The 19,579-nt window shown below is 40.7% G+C and overlaps 1 protein-coding gene across 6 annotated transcripts in view; it reads left to right on the forward strand.

Annotated features, from left to right (window-relative positions):
- Positions 1-19,579, forward strand: part of JAK1 (Janus kinase 1) — a 96,300-nt gene that overhangs the window by 31,312 nt on the left and 45,409 nt on the right. Inside the window, exon 1 of one of the 6 annotated variants that reach the window (XM_048499037.1) lies at positions 1,973-2,196. The exons of 3 other annotated variants lie outside the window; for them this stretch is intronic. The gene's annotated coding sequence lies outside the window, so the exon portion shown is untranslated. Of the gene's footprint in view, positions 1-1,972; positions 2,197-2,655; positions 2,677-18,347; positions 18,368-19,579 lie in introns of those variants that run through there. 2 more of the 6 variants (XM_048499041.1, XM_048499042.1) reach the window with 2 other exon arrangements.

Genomic DNA, 19,579 nt, shown 5'->3' on the forward strand with positions numbered 1-19,579 from the left:
GCTATCCCCCCCTTCCCCCCCCCCCACATTTCTAAATGCTTCTGCTTCCTGTTGTCCTGAGTGAGAGAAAGAAGACCAGAAGCAAAAACATGATCAGCATACGTCTACAGTATAGATCACATGTGTTTAAGGAACTTGGAGGCAGGAACAAAGTTCAGCTTTGTAGCAAAAAAATGACAATCCACTCAAATGACCTTCAGTTGTTGTCATTTTAACACACACACACACACACACACACACACACACACACACAGAGAGAGAGAGAGAGAGAGAGAGAGAGAGAGAGAGAGAGAGAGAGAGAGAAAGAGAGAGACACACAAACACAAACACACACAGGTACAGGTACAGGAAGTAGCCACAGTTCTGGCCTTCCTCTGAATGATGTGCCTGGAGTCATTGCTCTATCATGTTTTATGAAAAATTGGACCTGTCTTCCCACCTCTATCTCCCCCCCTTCCCCTGTTCTCTTTTCTTAATCCCTTTTAGCTCAGATTCACAGCTTCAAATAGAAAAGTAGAATATACATAATATTATTGACTGGTCTCTGCAGTCCACATTAGGCTGTCACAAGGTTACATATTGCATGGCTGAATACATGATGTTGGCTACCCTAGTGTCAGATCAGAACCTCCAGTATGAGTTATCACTGCTGAAAGTATACCGTAACACACACTAGTCTTTAGGCTCCCTATCTGGTAATAAGGCTTTGTTTTTTACTCTGTCCTTCAGGTAACAGTAGATGAATGATTCCTTCTCTACACATGCTTTGGTTTCCTTCTTTCTTTGAATATTATCTCATCATAGCTCTAGATACCTTTGATCTCCATCAACAGTTTTTGTTACTCAGACTTCAAATCTGTAATGGCAAATAACGTCTTCATTTATGGATAGTGGAATGAATTAGGTTGGGGTTTTGGCAAAATTCAGTACCTAAAATCCCCCCCCCCCCCACACTTGTTTATATTGAAATATCTATGGGTTTTTTTTTAATTACAAAAGTAGGAATACTGATAATTGTCTGTTAGTAATTACAAAGTGTGTATGTGTGTGGGTGTGGGTGGGTGGGTGTTAGGATGGTAAATCAACCTTGAGGTAAGTACCCTTTGTGGTGCAAACTTCCTTTGGTCCTCACTGGTGCTGTGATCTGGCCCCAGTTCCAGTGGCCCCTGTGGCATGCCAGCATCACAGCGGTCATTTGATTTGCTGGCCATTATGAACGTCCAGGGCAGCAACCCACCAGAAAATTTCCCCAGTATGTTAAAAGGTCAATCCACCTGTTGGTGAAACTATATTTATTTTTAACCTTGCAGAATTTAATAAAAGGAGGCATAGATTCTTTAACAGGTTGTGTTCTTAACCGTCTCTTATTAGTTGCAATTTTCATCCTTTGTACCATTTCCCAGATTGGGAAGTAAGTCTCCATGGCATTTCATGTTTGCTGCTGCTGGCAACATGTTCCAGCTGTTATGGCTGTGGTTGGCCAAGTTTAGATGCAGAAAGTCCAGGATTAAAAGCCTGACTTGACTCACACGGATCTTTTTAAATCTGCAGAGTGCAGATGCTTTGTGGTGGTTTGGATAATTTGTAACAGTCGGTAGTTCTGCATTGGACTATTATTTCAATATTATACAACCTCGTCTCATTGAATGCTCGACTACATATACTCTTTGGGTCTTCAGGTTCTTCGGCAGTGTTAATTTTTCTCCATGAATGCAAAAAGAAGCATAGCTGGCTTGAACAAACACCAGGCTGTACCCATTTGCAGACCCGTTGCGAAATTGTGAGATTTAGTCTCAGTATAATTTCTGAACTCCTTTCCGAAGCGCTCATGGGAAATGATAGCAAACGAAGGCTGAGGCGCGCTCCGTCCACCTTAAAAATCCAGGCGAAATACCCAAAAGCGTAGCAGGGACTGAGGCAGCTTCAGAGCGTTTAGTGCGCCTGCTCCGGGCAATCCCCGGCGCCTGCGTATTGGCGCAGTAGGCGGGGAGCTTCTCAGGTTTGGGCAGAAAGTGAGAGGTTCGGGCTCCGTGGAGTTGGGTTTCGACCTCGGAACTGGACTAAGATTGCGGAGCAGGAGCACCGAAAGCCACGCCGTCCCCTCTTTGCTGAGGCTGGCGAGGAGGACATGCGGGCCAGGGGCTAAGAGTGGAGAAGGTTTTGTTCGCTCTCTTTGCGGAGCCGTATATGGAAGAGGTAAGTCTGTGGCGAAAAGCAAATGGGCGCTCGGTGTTTTTGGTCTTTTTTGGGGGGTGGTGGGTGGTGGGAGGTCTTGGCTTGGGGCTGGATTGGGGCCAGAGAGGGGAATTCCCGCGCTTTCCCTTTTTCCTCTTGGAAGTAGGGTAATGGCCGAACTTCCCTCCGAAGAGCCGACTTTTCGCTCCCCTTCCCGATCCCTCCATAAGACTTGGGGCCCCTCGTCTGACTTGCTCCGCCCGCGACGGCAGTGGGCCTCGGGGGGCGGGCAGGCTGGGCGATGGGTGGGCTCAGTGCAGGGGATGTGGGTGCGATTAGCACGAAGCCCGCAGAGGAAAGAAACCCGCTTCCTTCCTTGCGCTTCGCGTTGTCGTTGCGCTTTGGCTGTCAACATCCCTACCAGAAACGGGTACGGCTGACATCCTGTTTATACGGCACTAGGAACGGTCTGGGTTCTTCGGATGCCGAAAATATGCACATGTGAGTGTTTTTGTGTGCTGTTTGCGTCTCGGGGATCTCGTCAAACATTGCGAACAGATGATCTTACTGAATGGCTCGCGTTCTTTGAAATGCTAATAACTTGGAAACTGTTGACAATGGTGATGTTTGGGTTGTTGCACATTTCCCAACAAATGGGCAAAAGAGAGTTTCGGAATCATTCACATAATGGTTTTGGGGGGAGTGGGAGGCAGCTGTCATAGCTTCAAAGTCCTTGTTTTCAGATTAGTTGGGTGCGCGGGGGGGGGGGGGGCAGAGAGAGAGATAGAGAGATCTGTGGCCTTGAACAAATTGTGGAGGGAAGAGGAACTGATACATGTCCAGTTGGCGTTTGTATGAAAAGGTAGAACAAGGTTTCGGTGGAACAAGTGTTTAGTGCCCTGGAGAAGAAACAGACCAGTGACTTTTAGCTGTTCTTGTGTAAATGTTATACTCAGTAAAGGTGTTTGCCTGCAAAGTAAAAGTACTTAAAAGTAAAAGTATTGAAAGGTTGAGATTGTTGCCATTGTCATGAGTGGGTTAAATGTGGATGAAGAGAGTTTCAAAAAATTTGTGGCTGCTGTTATTCATATTAACTATTCAGGCTATTCTTACAGTTGATGTCCCCAATCCTAAATACACTAGATGGTCAAATCAAGGTAATCTTAATGACGTCATGGCCACGTAATTTGAAGTCTGCGTGTTTGGAGAGCAAGCATGATTTCTCTGGTACAAACTTTAACATCTCCCCCACTTCCATTCTTCAGTAGCAATGCTGTAACGAACTCTACCATAAGAAATGAAAAAAGCTTTTTATAAAATTGTAACTATTTTCTGTCTGGCATTTAGCTAAACAGAATTCTCTCTGGCATCTATCATTGAGTGCATTGGTGTGTCTATATATATAAATAGTGTTTTGTGGGAAACAAATGATACATGTACAATCTCATGCTATTTTAGCAGTGATTTTTATTTTGGGAAAAAATTGATGCCCTAAGTAGAGTTTGATCTCATTTTTGACATGAACTGAAGTATTTGTTTAGAGTATTGAGTATTATTGTAGACATTCTTTGTACTGAACTAACATTTGCAGAAATATGAAGACACTGTAGCATGTACTAGCCTTACATTATCTACATTTAAGAACAAAAAAACAAAAGCACTAAAGTGGGTTGTCCAATTAATTATATCATACTCAGGGAATACATAATATGCCATATGGATGTTTTCGTTCACTCAACTGATTTAACAGAACTTGATTCTCTTCTCTGAAAGTCTTTGGGGCACCTAAATTTCACTGTCGCTCTCTGTAGCTCCACTTGCATTGCTCGCTCCACAGCGGATGGGTGATTACAGCATTCATTCCACCATGTAAGAGGTCATTTAAATAAAAATGTTATCTTTGGCTGTCAAATCATAGCTTGGGTGGCTTCCATGCAGAGATGGGCTTATGTGATTTTTCCGTTTGCCGATAAACCACAGTGGGGCTTCAACAGGGCAAGTCCTCCCCAGTCCTCCCAGCAACAGCCATCCCTCCTTTCCCTTGGCCACTGGGGTTTTTTTTGGCAGTTTTTTTTAAAAAAACATTATCAGAATATAATTATGTTTGTATGACATTATAACACAAGGTTTAACTGGTTCTCTGAATTTCCAGCTTTCATTTAAAAAAGTAAATCTCTAGTTCCTTCCTTTGTGAAGAAATGCCTTTCCCTTTACAACCCCTCTCCCTAGGCAGGGGAGGGAAATGGCTATATGGGTGGAAAATCTAAACTTCCTCCCACCCTAACAGGAGCCATTCATACTTTCTGTGGTGTTTTCCCAAATCTTTGGAGAAAAACTAGGTAACATCCCAACATATAACCGTTTGAATAATCATTGTTGCTTTGTTTATGATTTGCTGTGTTAGATTTCATTGAAATGTTTTTGCCCCAGTTTTCTCCTGCTCATAGAATTTAAAGTACCTTATACGATAAAATACATGCAACAAATTACAATTTAAAAATGAGGGTTATGTGTCTTTCTTTACTTTTATCCTTATTTATCTTATTTGCCCTATTTATTTAGTAATTGGAGCTGATGTTTGGTTTTGATGCTTTATGTTCTTCCTTCCTTGGTTGGTCGCCTGCGTGGTGAAATGAAATTGGCGCGCCAACGGGTATTTTCATTGTTGTGGTTTTCATTGTATGTGGATTTTTGATTGTTTTAAGTTTCTTAAGTTGCTATCCACCTTGGTTGGGAAAGGGAGGAATACCAATCTAACAAATAAGTTCTTCAAACAAATGATAAACCAAAAGATCATTTTTAATGCCAGATTAGTGCCATTTATTGTGTCATACAAGGAACTGGCATGCAGAACACAGGAGGAATTGTCAACACATGATAGCATATACTGGAATATGAGCAAGTGAATGAGCCCCAGATGGTAACATCCACTCATAGCATATCAAGAAGTAGGCACAAGGAGAAGTCCATTAAAACATATGCTAGAATACATGCCTGCTTCAGCAGCACATATACTAAAAAGCATATGCTAGAATAAAAGAATTTTTTGGTGTGTAAGGTAACATGATTTATGTATTTCATCACCTGTATTTTGTTCCTCCTCCAAGAAAGGCCCAAGGAAGCTCCTGCTAAATTTTGCTGCAACTGACTAACATGACTGCCTCTCTGGAATACATGCTTTTGGGGGTATTTTTTAAAATATTTCTTTTAATGGTTGTATTGAACAAATGTATATTACTACTTTGTGGTTTCTACTTGTACTTTTTAGTGTACAAAGTTATTGGGTTGCGCAGGATTAGGTTCTGCAGTCTACTGAAGAGGGAACTGATATGCGTAATAACTGATGCCTGTCCCAAGGCTCCAGAGATAAAGTGGGGTTAAGGATCTAAATCAGCAGTTTTCTTAAGCTTTTACCTGTGTTGCACAGGGAGAAAACAGAGGATTTTCCCCCCTTAAAATACTTATTATTAAATTACATGAATTAAAAACTAGGCAGTACTCCTGAGAAAACTCAGAGCTAACCCTATTAAACCAGTAGAATAGTCATAGGATAGACTTTAAAAAGTAAGAACATAAGAACATAAGAACAAGCCAGCTGGATCAGACCAAAGTCCATCTAATCCAGCTCTCTGCTACTCGCAGTGGCCCACCAGGTGCCTTTGGGAGCTCACATGAACGCAATGGCCTTCTGCGGCTGTTGCTCCCGATCACCTGGTCTGTTAAGGCATTTGCAATCTCAGATCAAAGAGGATCAAGATTGGTAGCCATAAATCGACTTCTCCTCCATAAATCTGTCCAAGCCCCTTTTAAAGCTATCCAGGTTAGTGGCCATCACCACCTCCTGTGGCAGCATATTCCAAACACCAATCACACGTTGCGTGAAGAAGTGTTTCCTTTTATTAGTCCTAATTCTTCCCCCCCAGCATTTTTCAATGAATGCCCCCTGGTTCTAGTATTGTGAGAAAGAGAGAAAAATTTCTCTCTGTCAACATTTTCTACCCCATGCATAATTTTATAGACTTCAATCATATCCCCCCTTAGCCGCCTCCTCTCCAAACTAAAGAGTCCCAAACGCTGCAGCCTCTCCTCATAGGGAAGGTGCTCCAGTCCCTCAATCATCCTTGTTGCCCTTCTCTGCACTTTTTCTATCTCCTCAATATCCTTTTTGAGATGCGGCGACCAGAACTGGACACAGTACTCCAAGTGCGGTCGCACCACTGCTTTATATAAGGGCATGACAATCTTTGCAGTTTTATTATCAATTCCTTTCCTAATGATCCCCAGCATAGAGTTTGCCTTTTTCACAGCTGCCATGCATTGAGTTGACATTCCCATGGAACTATCAACTAAGACGCCTAAATCCCTTTCCTGGTCTGTGACTGATAGCACTGACCCCTGTAGCGTGTATGTGAAGTTGGGATTTTTTGCCCCTGTGTGCATCACTTTACCAAGTACTTCCTGTTTGTTAATGCTGGGGACTATAGCCCTGACCCAAACCTTGTGAACTGCATAATTTATTGCAATGTGGGTAACTTTTGATAAACCTCAATATATCTAGATACAAGAATGTAATTTACTGGTATACTGATTTACTGATCAAGAATGTGATTTACTGGTATATAGGCACTCACTTTTCTTTGCATGTGGAAAAGCCATGCACTTTTTAATCTTGAAAGGTACAGGAAATAGCATCTTTAGATGAAGCTGTTCTATAGACTTTATTTCAGTGGGCTTAGACCAGAGTAGCTTCATCCATTTGTACTATTAAGCTTTGGTTCATGCTGCACCCTTGGTCCATGTTATGTCGGTTCTTGTTTTGGGGACTATCTGTGGATTCTAAATAGTGGGTTAGAGGTAGGGTTTAGTGATTCCTCAACTTATATGTAACAAATAGTTGTACAGTGGTATTTCTAAATTGTTTCATATAAAACATAAATTTATTGATCTTAACACACTTCAAATGGGCCTCATTTCTTGTCAATTCTCATTTCTGAGATGTCGTACTTTTTCTTTCTGGATATTTTAAATTGTCTCTGGCTCATTCCGCACATGCAGAATAATGCACTTTCAAACTGCTTTCAGTGCTCTTTGAAGCTGTGAGGAATGGCAAAATCCACTTGCAAACAGTTGTGAAAGTGGTTTGAAAATGCATTATTTTGCGTGTGCGGAAGGGGCCTTGTAACGAACTTGCCCCACCCTGAAGGGCTGGCGTACAGCAGGCCAAAGGGAGAAGGCCTTAGCAACAGCCAGAAAAAGAAAAAAAAAGGCTCCACAAGGAGAGAACCGACCTGATTGGCTGAAAAAGGTCCAGTAACGTTTGGCAAGAGCTAGGGGGAGCCAGTGGGCTTACAGCACTGAGAGGAGAGTGGAGTGCTGATAGGAGTCGGTCAGAGAGAGAGCAGAGCAGAGTTTGGCAGAGAGGAGTCTGTCAGCTCTGGAAGAAAAGGATTCTGTCTCAGCAGAGTTGGCTGACAGAAGTCCAGTCCCTGTCTAAGCGGTGTATGCTTGACAGAGAGAGGAGGCCCTGACTGGGTGCAGATTGAAGTGCCCTTCAGGAGCCTGGCGGTTTTAAAACTGCCCAGACCTATCTAGTCTGCCTTGGCCCTGTGTGTATCACCAGAATCACCAGTCTGGGAGAAGCCAGTCCAGAGGCAGTGAAGCCATATTAGGACTAGTGGGAGAGAGGGAGGCCAAGTGTGCCAGAATCTCCTGGGCTTGGACTGTGTGTTTGGGTGTGATCAGTGGGTATTGGAGCAGTGAGGAATAGTGTCTGTGTGCGTAAGGGAATTTATTAGTTCAAAGCTAAATCTTCCCTTAAGAGACACCTGCGTGTGTCGGTGTGCATATGAATCTGAAGTAACATCTTAAGACAGACTTATTCTGAAACCAACAAGCGTTAAACCTCTCCAGTTTACCTGAGAAGCCTCTGTGTTAAGCCAGCAATAAAAGTTCCAAGTTTTGTTCTATAAAAACCTCTCCAGTCTTTTATTTGTCTGTGTGTCTGTGTTCCCCAGTCAGGGTGGTGACCGTGTGGAAAATCAGTATTGAGTGGACTATAGAGGAAAAATATATTATTGGTGGCAGCGCAGAAAGCAGAACTTATATATAAGTGACTTCGTTGCATTGGTGGCAGCGGTGGGAAAGCAGAACTTATATATAAGGGCTTTCGTTACAGGCCTCAAAGAGACAACTTTGGTTTTCTTATATTAAACTGTGTTCTTTACTTGCAGCTTGTGCTACAGTATATAATTTACCTGTATTTTATTATTCACGTTTAGATTTTATTAAGTTTGTTTACCTCTTTCTTTGTGTCATTGCAACCACTGCCTATTTCAAGAAGACAAACTTTGTGTTTTCTAGTACACATAAGGAATACTCCATATCTATTTATAATCCTGGCTGAAGGTTCTGATATAAACACCTTTTTTTTGAGGGTGTAGAGGTGTAACCACACAAATTAAACACATTCAGTATAAAACTAGAGCAAAAGCCCACAACTAAGAAGGAAGCAATGTAGAGGAAATGCTTGAAAACGAGCACTTAGGTGTTGAGGGACAAAACTGAGAGGACATACAATAGTTACAAGAATACAGGTCTAGATACATCTTCAGAGCCATTCCTGTTGGACCTGAAGAGATTCTGCTAGCTAGATTCTGCTAGTAAGAGAACATTCCTTAGCATGAGGGTTAAGGTTACATTTTAAAAAGCTTCTTCTCACTTTAAAGTTTACCATAATGGGATCACAAGAAGGTACCTACTATACTGTTAAAAGTGTGAGGAGTGTAACAAAACCCTCCACCTAAATTATAAAATAAAAATATAATTGATGCAGAAGACTTGAAATTATAGCCATAATTGTGATGGGAGCAAGGTTCTAGTTCTCCTAAAATCTTCTTGACATTAAGGGGGTAATAGATGAAGGTGCATTTTAATAGCAAACAGATTTCTTTCCTTATACTCTAAGATATTGTGTTTTGTGAGTGTCTTGGTATAAAAAGGAAGACACCTTCTGCAAGGTACCTGTTAAAAATCTTTGTTACACCATTGGGAGAGCAGACAAAGGGAGTGGCTTGAGCAACACCAGAGCATGACAATAGACTATGGACTGAACCCACATTTTGAATACTGTTTCTTGCTAGGAGGCTTGCTCTCCTAGTTTGGGAATTTAATAATCTTTCAATCTTAAACTTCCTTTGTATGCTGGACTCTTAATTATTCTGGTAATCAGATGGCTATACTGTAAATGAGATCATATGAGTAGTAACAGCATTTGTCTGTCCTTAAAACAACTCATTCTTTTAGAAAGAAGTCTTGATCTTTTTCTTAATAGCTACCATACCTCCTGCTTCATGTAGATGCCATTTTAAAGCTCGGAGGTCATACTTTTGCAAAACAAACAAGCAAAGCTACAGAAGGATTAGAAGTAACAGTTGTATTAAATGTTGTATCAAAGAAAGAGGTAAACAAACTTAATAAAATCTAAAAGTGAATAATAAAATACAGGTAAATTATATACTGTAGCACAAGCTGCAAGTAAAGAACACAGTTTAATATAAGAAAACCAAAGTTGTCTCTCTGAGACAATTTAAAATATCCAGAAAGAAAAAGTACGACATCTCAGAAATGAGAATTGACAAGAAATGAGGCCTATTTGAAGTGTGTTAAGATCTATAAATTTATGTTTTATATGAAACAATTTAGAAATACCACTGTACAACTATTTGTTACATATAAGTTGAGGAATCACTAAACCCTACCTCCAACCCAAAATAATGTTTACAAAATCTGCAGAGGCTATCAAATCTTCAGTAGCCAATCAGAAGCCTTGCTGGGCAAAAGCAACGCATGCTCTTGCCTACTTTCTAAAAAACAATTGGAGAATACCAGGAAAAGTGTTGGCAAGTGCCAGTGGACCAAGGATACCACATTGGGAACTCTTGACCTAGGAAAACTACATGGATGATAAGGAACCCTCAAGACCTTGTGGTGAACCCATCACTTTCCCCTGTATTTTCATGCTATTTCCTCTTTTCTCCTCCTGGCAACTCCCGTATCCTCTCTTCTTTCTGTGCCTCATTTTCTCCATAGCCATTCACCAAATTACCTTTTATTTGCTCTATTCTTCAGCTGTACTTATTATTGATTTACTTATCCCCTGCCTTATGCCATAGCTGGAACAAAAGCAATTTACATTATTCTCTTTTCCTCCTTTTTTCCACACAACAATCCTGTGAGGGGAGATAGGCTGAAAATATGCGACTGGCCCAAATCACCTGGTGAGTTTCCACAAGATGGGGATTTGAACCTGGGTCTGCCAGACCCTACTGTGAAGCTCTCACTGCCACACCACGCTGGCTTTCAGAGTGCGGCTGAACAGTAGCAAGCAGCCTTGCATAAGTGCGGCTGAACAGTAGCAAGCAGCCTTGCCTAAGTAAGTCATGCAAGTCAAGTGGTATCATGTCACCCAGTGGTTACTCTCAGGCCAGGCCCCAATTCTTCCCTCAAAGGCCAAAGTAGATCTGGAAAGGACTCTGCCTCTTCCCCTATGGGAATGTTGTGGTTGCCTAGCAACAGGCACTGAGTTTTACTTTTGAAACTACAGACACTCCTTTTATCATTTTGGAAGTGTTAAATTTCTGATTAATTTTTTTTCATTTTTCTGGAAACTTTGAGTGTTTTGGGTTTGTAGAAAGATCTGCCTTGTCTATTCATTGCTCCAGACACTGGATTTGGGAATATTTGAATTTGACCAACTTCACTATTAGAATTTTCATGGGGACCAGAAGGAACTGGGGGGGGTGCCCCCTCCCTACAGTTCATTTCTGGTCCCCAGGAAAATTATATCTCTGCCTTTTACTCTTCCCCTGTCCTACCCCACTTCTCTTGCCAGCGTCATGTAATAGTAAAGAGTGCCTACTCTAATCTGGAGAACCGGGTGTGATTCCCCACTCCTCTGCTTTAAGCCTCCTGGATGACCTTAGGCCAGTTCCCTCACAATTATCTCAGCTCCACCTGTCTCACTTGTGATTGTAAGCTACTTTGAGCCTCCTTAAGATAGAGAAAGATGGGCTATAAAAGCCAACTATTCTTCTCCCTTATGCTTTCATTCTTTCTGCCTCACCGTCGCTACTCCTGTTCTGCGTCTTCACCCCAGTACTCTTTCTGCCCCCCTATTCCATTAGTCTTTCTCTTTCTTCCTCTTGCCATAACACTGTCTCTTGTTTTTTTGTTCCCCTTGCTGAGACTCTTCCCCCCCACAACACCCCCCCCCCCAATACACATACATCACCCTTTCTGGAAGCTCACTCAGAACTAATTTAGGCAGACCGACCGAAGCTTCCCACACATAACATGCATTTGTTAAAGCCACAACCAGGCTCCTGGGTGCTGCTGCAGCAGCAGCAGCTTTTAGGAGCCATAAAGGTAAGTGTGCATTTTTATGTAAGATTTTATAGTGTTTTTTTTTTACAAATCCAGGGGATTCCCCCAAGTTTGTAAAAAAAATCTGTTTTGGGTATGTGTGGCCATGATCTGCAGATATAGATATCTGCAGATAGGGGGCACACTTGGGAAACATTGTATAGATATGATGATATAACCTCAGTCCTTGACAATTTGTAGTTAGCCTCACCTCTCACGGCTTGTAACCACTGCCCTTTTTGCTTGTAACCACTGCCCTTTGTTGGAATTCTGAAGATGCCCATAGACACAAAAAGGTTGAAGACCCTTGCACTTCATTTGATTCCTGGATTTAGAAATTCTACTAAAATTAACCAAACATATTTATCATTAGTTAAGCTACATCATTCACTTTTAGTACTAAAATCTGAAAAATGAGTTAATTTATATAAAATTTCATATTTGGAAAAATCTATTTACATATTTGCGAGTCATAAATTTTCATTTTTTAGTAAGTTAGTCATTTCCAAAAGGTTGAATTTTTGAGCTGTTTCTGATACTGCTACATTGCTATTACAGGAAATTATGCTGTATTTAGAATTTTCTAGTGAAGAAATTGCTTTTTCCTTGACATCAGCATGAGATTTGATGGGAACTTATCAGGGCTGCTGTGAAAATGAATTCATGCTGAGCCTAAAAGCAATATTATTTTGAAAATGCAAATAACTAGGGAAAGGGGAAGGTGCATTGTTGCATCTGAAGGGTTGCTGCTCATCTGTGTCCTATGATAACCGCTAAAAGTCTGCAATCAGTTTATTTACAGAAATTGCGTGGCGAGGGTCCGCCCTTTGCTTGTCCGGGGAGGTAGAGACCCTACATCATCTATTCTTCAGATGCTTTTTGTGTATTGAGGCTTGTTTAAAGATGATAGGGCCCCTGCTCATCAGAACTTCAGGATTGTCAGTGCATTGAAAAGTTCCTGTCTGATTAAAAATCCCTCAGTCTTTGGACAGGTAACAAAGTTCTGTGCCCTGGAATTCAAAGTCCAGGAAACTAGGAAATCTAGGAATATTTTAAAACAACAATTTTATTTTTGCAGAATCTTCTGAAGCTGAAGTATGGTTTTTCTTGTCAACCGCTCTCAAGTTCTGTTGAGTTTGAAGAGTTTTTTTTAAAATACATACACTGCACGTATTCATTGGTTGCTAGGAAAAATCAAACCGGTATTCCTGATGCAGTGTGTTCTTAATTAAGCAAAAGTTTCAGAATGTTGGAACTCTGAAATGAAATCAGGCATTTTTGTAACTTTTCTGTACAGACATGAACACTGTGTACCACATCTTCAATCTTTTTTAATGCACTTTATAATTAAACACTAAATGAAGCACATAGTGTTTAACGTGCATGTAAACCTGCCTGCAGTAAACTACAGGAAAGTGTTCATGTTGCCAAGGTATTCATCTTTCCCCTTGGTAAAAACCATTGTAAGATGATTAATTTTTTAAAAGCAGTTTCCCCCAGATGTGCCAGCGACATCCTGTGCATGAGTTGGAATTAAAACCTTAGGAAGAACTTCCTGTATTAAATCAAAGTTTTTTGCGGAACAACAGGTTGATGTGAGTTTATGAAGACTTACGCTGGAGCAGATGTTGTTAGTCTTTAAGGTGTCACTGTCCCATCCCTGTTAAGCACAGAGCAAAGCCCTGCCAGGTTAAATAAACCAGTTCCAAAAGATTCCTCTGTTTCAAAGTTTTATTTGTTCAAATGCAATTTCAGGAGATCTCCTGTGAACTTCAGGGAGGAGTCTCAGAGCTCTATTGTTCACAAACATTATTTATACTTTTCCCATTAAACCTCCCCAAGCAACTCTTCCAACATTATCCATTAGTTGGGTTGTGAAGATGTATAGACTGCCTGTCATGCTTTTAATCTTTCGCCCCTCCCATAGCCCACCTTTGCTTTCTATATTTGGGCATATACTTGAGTCTACCCCTTCCCAGGATTGGTTGTCATACCAACCCAACCTGTCCCTGTTTTTTTATCAGCGTTTCTCTGCTTCTCTTCTTTTCTCATCAGTTACATTCCAATGTGGTTACAGTCTCAGGCAAGGCCAATTTGTGTCTGTGTGTTTCCCCAAAAGCCCTTTTCTAACTTCTCTAACTAATATATGATTCTTACATATATGATGTGTTATAAGTCACTCTAATATAGTCCTTGTGACTCTCTCTCTCTCTTATCTAATCTATTTTATCTAATCTATCCTATTTATTTATCTATGGCTTAAAACACTATAAACTATTATTTCTATCATCTCTCTCTCCCCCCCCCCCCATCCTTTTTTTCTACAAGTCTAGCATACCTGCTCATCTGGAATTAAAAGTTTGTTGGTAGTGGCATAAAGAAAATCAAGAATTACCCAGTGAAAGAGTAGCACACTTGTGCAATGTGACTGCTCTATCAGTGGGCATAGTTCTGTGTCATGTCAGTTAAACATACAATCCAGAGATTATGCAAATATAGTAATGATAAAAAGTGCTGAGAACTTGAAACTTCAGCAAAGCATGTGGGATTTTTAATCATGAGGTCATGTAGTTTAGTGGATGGGAAGTATAATGTCTTTCTTTGGAATGCAAAATAAAAAGTTTTAAAAATTAGTTGGGGACCTTCCCATATTACAACCACTGTTTATTCCCAAAACATCCTGAATGTCAGAACTCTCTCAGCCTACATGGAGGCAGGTAGTGGCAAACCACGCCTGAAGTCTCTTGCCTTGATGACCTTATGGAATCATCATAAGTCAGTTGTGACTTGGTGACACTTTGCACCATTGGATATTATCCTCCTTTTTTTCTCTTGCCCCCATCCCTTATTTATTTATTTAAAACATTTATATGCTACCTAAGTACTCAAATAGGGTTCCCAGGGTGTGAAACATCAAAATGTTAAAATATTCCAATATTTTAAAAAAATAAAGTAGGTATAATAACCCCCCACCCCAAACCTATAAATACTCCTTATACCAAAAATCTGTGAGAAGATGACAATTACTAGGTGTATGCACAACAAAAAAACTCTTCATCTTCTGTGGGAAGGCAGAAAGATGCATTTCCCCAGGAAGGACCTCCATAGTTTTGGCGCTATGACCAAGAAGGACCTTTCTTATGCCTGTCTAGCTTCAGATGGAAGGAGCGCCTGAAAGTTTCTGTTTAGTACTGTCCCTTAACAGCAAAACCCTTTCTTCAGAAGAAAGCTTATTCTTACTACACCTCCTGCTAGCAGTAGTGGATGGACCCCCCCTCCAAATACCCAACTCTGTATCAACCATATTTCTATACGAACAGCAAAGTTAACCAAATTTGAGGATATTTAAATCCAGTAACTGGAGCTGTTAATGGACAAGACAGATCTTTCTACAAACCTGAACAATGCCCCAGATGTGCAGGAAAATCAGAAATTACACACACGCTTAAATCCCAAAATGATCAAAGGAGTGCCTGTAGCTTTAACAAATTTTTCTCTGTGACCCTTGCTAGGCATAATTCCAGAGGCTTGGTTTCTGTGAGTAGGGAGAGGCAGGAAGAGAGGACAGGGTTCTTTCCAGGGTTGTTCTGGCCTTTGAGGGAAGACTCATCTGGACCAGGCCTGGCAGCAGCTGCTGGGTGACTTGATACCACCTGACTTTCATGACACACCTAGACCTGGCTTCTTGCTACTGTTCAACACTGGGCATCCTATGAAAGCCAATGTGGTGTAGCAGTAGGGTCTGGAAGAATACTCATCTTGCTGTAGAAGCTGACTGGGTGATTTTGGGCTGATATTTTCAGCATAATTTGCCTCACAAGGTTGTTGTAGGAAAAAAATGAGAAGAGAATAATGTGAGATATTTGGGTCCCCACAATGGAGAAAGGAGGGGTATAAAGGAAGAAAATAAATAATAACTATAGCTGAAGATGGAAGGCAAATAGAAGGTTTGGTTGGTGCATGGCTGTCAAGGAGAGAATGAGGCAGGGAAAGGGAGATAATATGGGGGTCACCAGGAAATATCTGAACCTATTGTAAACAGCAACACTTGTGCTAGAGGCTGCTTATTTTGAGATTACCACCTGATACTGTACATACTCTCAAAAATTTCAGAAAGATTACCATTATGTTGCGATGCAGTCTATTGCTTACTAGCCAATACCATTTGCTGTTGGCAAATTCATCCAAAGGCAGTTGTATCCTGATTAGGCTGTATAATCTTGGCAGAACTTCAGCTCAGAGAAAGTAGGAATGGAAACTGTCTAATGAGACCATCATGTAGATACCTGAACACTTGTTTTCATTTTTAAGTCGTTTTTAAAAGAATCATTATCCTTAAAGTGAATGAATACTAGATGTTTTAGGAGCAGCAGTGGCATAGTGGTTAAGAGCAGGTGCATTCTAATCTGGAGGAACCAGTTTTGATTCCCTGCTGCCCCTTGAGTTGTGGAGGCTTATCTGGGGAATTCAGATTAGCTTGTGCACTCCCACACACGCCAGCTGGGTGACTTTGGGCTAGTCACAGCTTTTTGGAGCTCTCAGCCCCATCCACCTCGCAGGGTGTTTGTTGTGAGGGGGGAAGGGAAAGGAGCTTGTAAGCCCCTTTGAGTCTCCTACAGGAGAAAAAGGGGGGATATAAATCCAAACTCTTCTTCTACTCTTCTTCTATTGGCACAATGCTACTGGAATATGGCCATACAGCCCGGAAACCCCACAACACTCCAGTGATTCTGGCCGTGAAAGCCTTCGACGATGAGGTATTATATTTTTAATGATTTGTCTTTTTTAATTTTATCAATTGTAATTTGTGTTTTTTTCTTATCTTTTTTTTATACTGTGCTATAAACTTTATGCCAATAAAGGCTTATGAATGAATGAACAATGAGGTATCCTTATTCTCCACTGAACAGGAGCTTCCCTTGCTGTGGCTGAGTGAGCCTGGCTGGTGAAGTAGTACCTCCAGTAGGACCTGTTGGGTTGACTTGGAGTGCTGGGTATAAGGAGTGAGGCAGTTCTTCAGGCAAACTTCTTGGTATTTTCTCTTCCTGTGTATTTTTTTTTCTGTTCAGGACAAAGAGATATAATTTCATTGGTCTAATGCAAGCCCATTGTTGGACGTTAATGTTGTGATCCTAAAGTCTCTGTCTCAGAAATAAGCTTCCATGAATTATATGGGAATGTACTCTCAGTTTCCTGAAGGAAGGAAACGAGGGATGACTTGGAGATATTGCTGGGAGACCAGTCTGATTCTACCCCGCAACTCACCATCTTTGCTAAAGGAAATTTTTGCAGAAGTACCATATAATAAAATGTTGTGAATTGTTACATTAAAAGAAAAGAGGGCTACCATACAATAAGCTGTTTGCAGGAATATTACAGTATTTCATCTTGTTTCACATGGTTTTCAGAGTAAAAAGTTTTGTAACATTAATTTGAATTTTTCACTTTCCAAAGGTGGTTACAATAAGGATTCAGGATTTATGAACTTCATACAGTACCTTTTGAAAATAGGTTAATCTGGAAGTCAAAAGTCTCTAAGACTAACTTCTAAATATTATGTGGTGATACTTTGGCTGAAAGAAAATATTTGGTCAGACTGTTGCAAAAGAAACATAATATTTGGAAGCTTTTCCCTCTTGCACTTGGATCTTAGTTTATTTTCTTCTAAATTATTTGTGAGTTCATTTTTTTAAAAATCTCATAATGACTTGACCCCTCCCTCAAAATTTGATTTGCAGCTAGCTGAGAAAAAATGTGGTTGGGATCATGCTGACTCGCTGTGGCTCTTGCTGTAATCACCAACCATGTCAATCAGTGGCGTACCTGCCAGAGGTACAGGGGATGTCCCTTGTCCCTGGGCACCACCCATCAGATCACGCAGGGGGCACAAAATCACCCCCCATGTACTGAAGCCTGCTGCAGGCCTGCCGGGCGCCTCTCGACTTGAGGGGCACTTTTGCGGGCTTGTGGCAGGCTGCTGGCCCGGCGCTGGCCTCTGCCAGCCTCTCTACCTCTATCAGGGTAGGGAGTGCAGGAGCTGGCGTCAGGTGCCCACTGAGCCGCTCGCTGCCTCCTGAGCCTCCCCCACCGACCTCCCTGCAGGTTTCAAAGGTAAGTGGGTTGGGGGGCGGAGCAGGTGTTGCCCTGGGTGCCATTTCCCCCGATATGCCTCTGATGTCCATCTTTCAAGATGGAAAACTGCTGAGAAGACAGTCTGGCATAATATCAAAACTCTTCTTAATACATCTGAATGGAGACAGATAATTATGAAGGAACTGGAACAGGAACTTGTTTCTTTTAATCAGAGAAATTAATTAAAGAATAGCTTGGCAGACCATAAGACCAGAAAATATTAATAATTTGGGAATTTATTGACTGTCTATACATATTTTTGAAAACTTAAAATATTTTTCAAGTCCATTAGCATTTAAACGGATACTATGGATAAAGCTATAATAGGATTAACCCTAAAGAAATGCTACATCATATTTCTGTTGTGTTTGTTGTTTCAACCTGTAGAGACATGATCATTGTTTGCAGGGGGCGGGGGGAGCCCTAATTTTCAGTAAGATTAGGGGGTATTTAAATTATTATTAGTAACTTAATTAACATGTTCTAAGGGAATTTTTTTGATTGTCTAAACAGGGTTCAAGTTGTTTGTTGTACCCTGAAGCATGGTATCACCCCAAGCTGAGACATTAACAGTGAAAGCCTAAGCATATGTATTCAGAAACAAATTCCACTGAAGTCAATGAGATCTTTTTCTTAACAAGTATGTGTAGGAACTTATCATGATTTCTGAGTTGTGGATGTGAACTCAAATTTTAAAACGTATATTCAGAGAACATAACAGTGGATGGGCTTTTCTGATGTTGAAGGAGGTGGAGAAATTAAACCAATAATAAATAGCTTGATATTTATTTGAAAAAAAATGTACTTAATTTTGACAGAAGAGGACAAATGTAGAATACTGTCTCTTTGCTGTGCATTCTGAGAAATTCCCTTTAAATTCTGTGGACACAAATGGAGACAGGTTAATTACTTTTGACAAGCAGAAAATGCAGAATCAAACTCTTAATATCCAGATATTCTTATAGCAAAAACCCTCAAATATTTACTAGCAGAGCTTTAGTGTTGATCTTTGATCCATTTGAAAATGAAGCTGCGAGTGCCCTGCGTGGGTGGGAATGGATAATGCAAAAATTGTTCCGTCCAAATGTAGATATCTTTAACATAGTACAAGATCTTGCACAAAAACGTACAATGACAGATCAGAGAATGTATTATATCATAAACCATCGTGTACACATATTGGTAACAGATCTTGGAATGCTGTGCATTAAAGTACTATCACCATGTCCCCCCTGAACTGTACGAATAGTTAACCAAATTCAGACTAGTGCAGTGCAACTGTGAGGGCATTTCCTGGGTTATGCCCCCCTGGATAGACCTGAATGGAAGTCTGTGTAGGCCTGTTTAAAATTGCTCCTTTGTGGAAAAGAAGGATTATGAGAATGGGCTTCTTTTCCCATACTCTTTTTTTTTAAAAAAAATAAACCTATTGGGCATTCTGAGAAATAATTGTATATGCTACACAGTTACAGTAATAAGATGTAGTAGAATAATTTCCTGACTAACTTCATGCATATTTGGGGTTTAAAAAAGAACAGAACCTTTCTTGCAAATGCAAAGATATGAAGACAGCTCAGCAGTGCAGTTATTGACTAAATATTGATTGTTTTGGTCCCCAGAAGATTATTGTCAAAATATTGCACTCATTGTTTTTTGTATTCCTGGAACAGCTTCAATAATTGGAAACCAGAGTGGTGTGTGTGTGGGGTTAAGTGTAGCATAAAAGCAGTTCTGAAAAGCAATAGTTTTGAGTGATGGTGGGGTTTACGGGAAAGCTGTACATTTTGCTCTTCACATTTTAAAGCAGTACTCATTTTTAATGCTAGAGGCAAATCTATTACTCCTATTTTAA

The sequence above is a fragment of the Sphaerodactylus townsendi genome, linkage group LG05 (genome assembly GCF_021028975.2).
Source record: "Sphaerodactylus townsendi isolate TG3544 linkage group LG05, MPM_Stown_v2.3, whole genome shotgun sequence".
NCBI classification, from domain to species: Eukaryota; Metazoa; Chordata; class Lepidosauria; order Squamata; family Sphaerodactylidae; genus Sphaerodactylus; species Sphaerodactylus townsendi.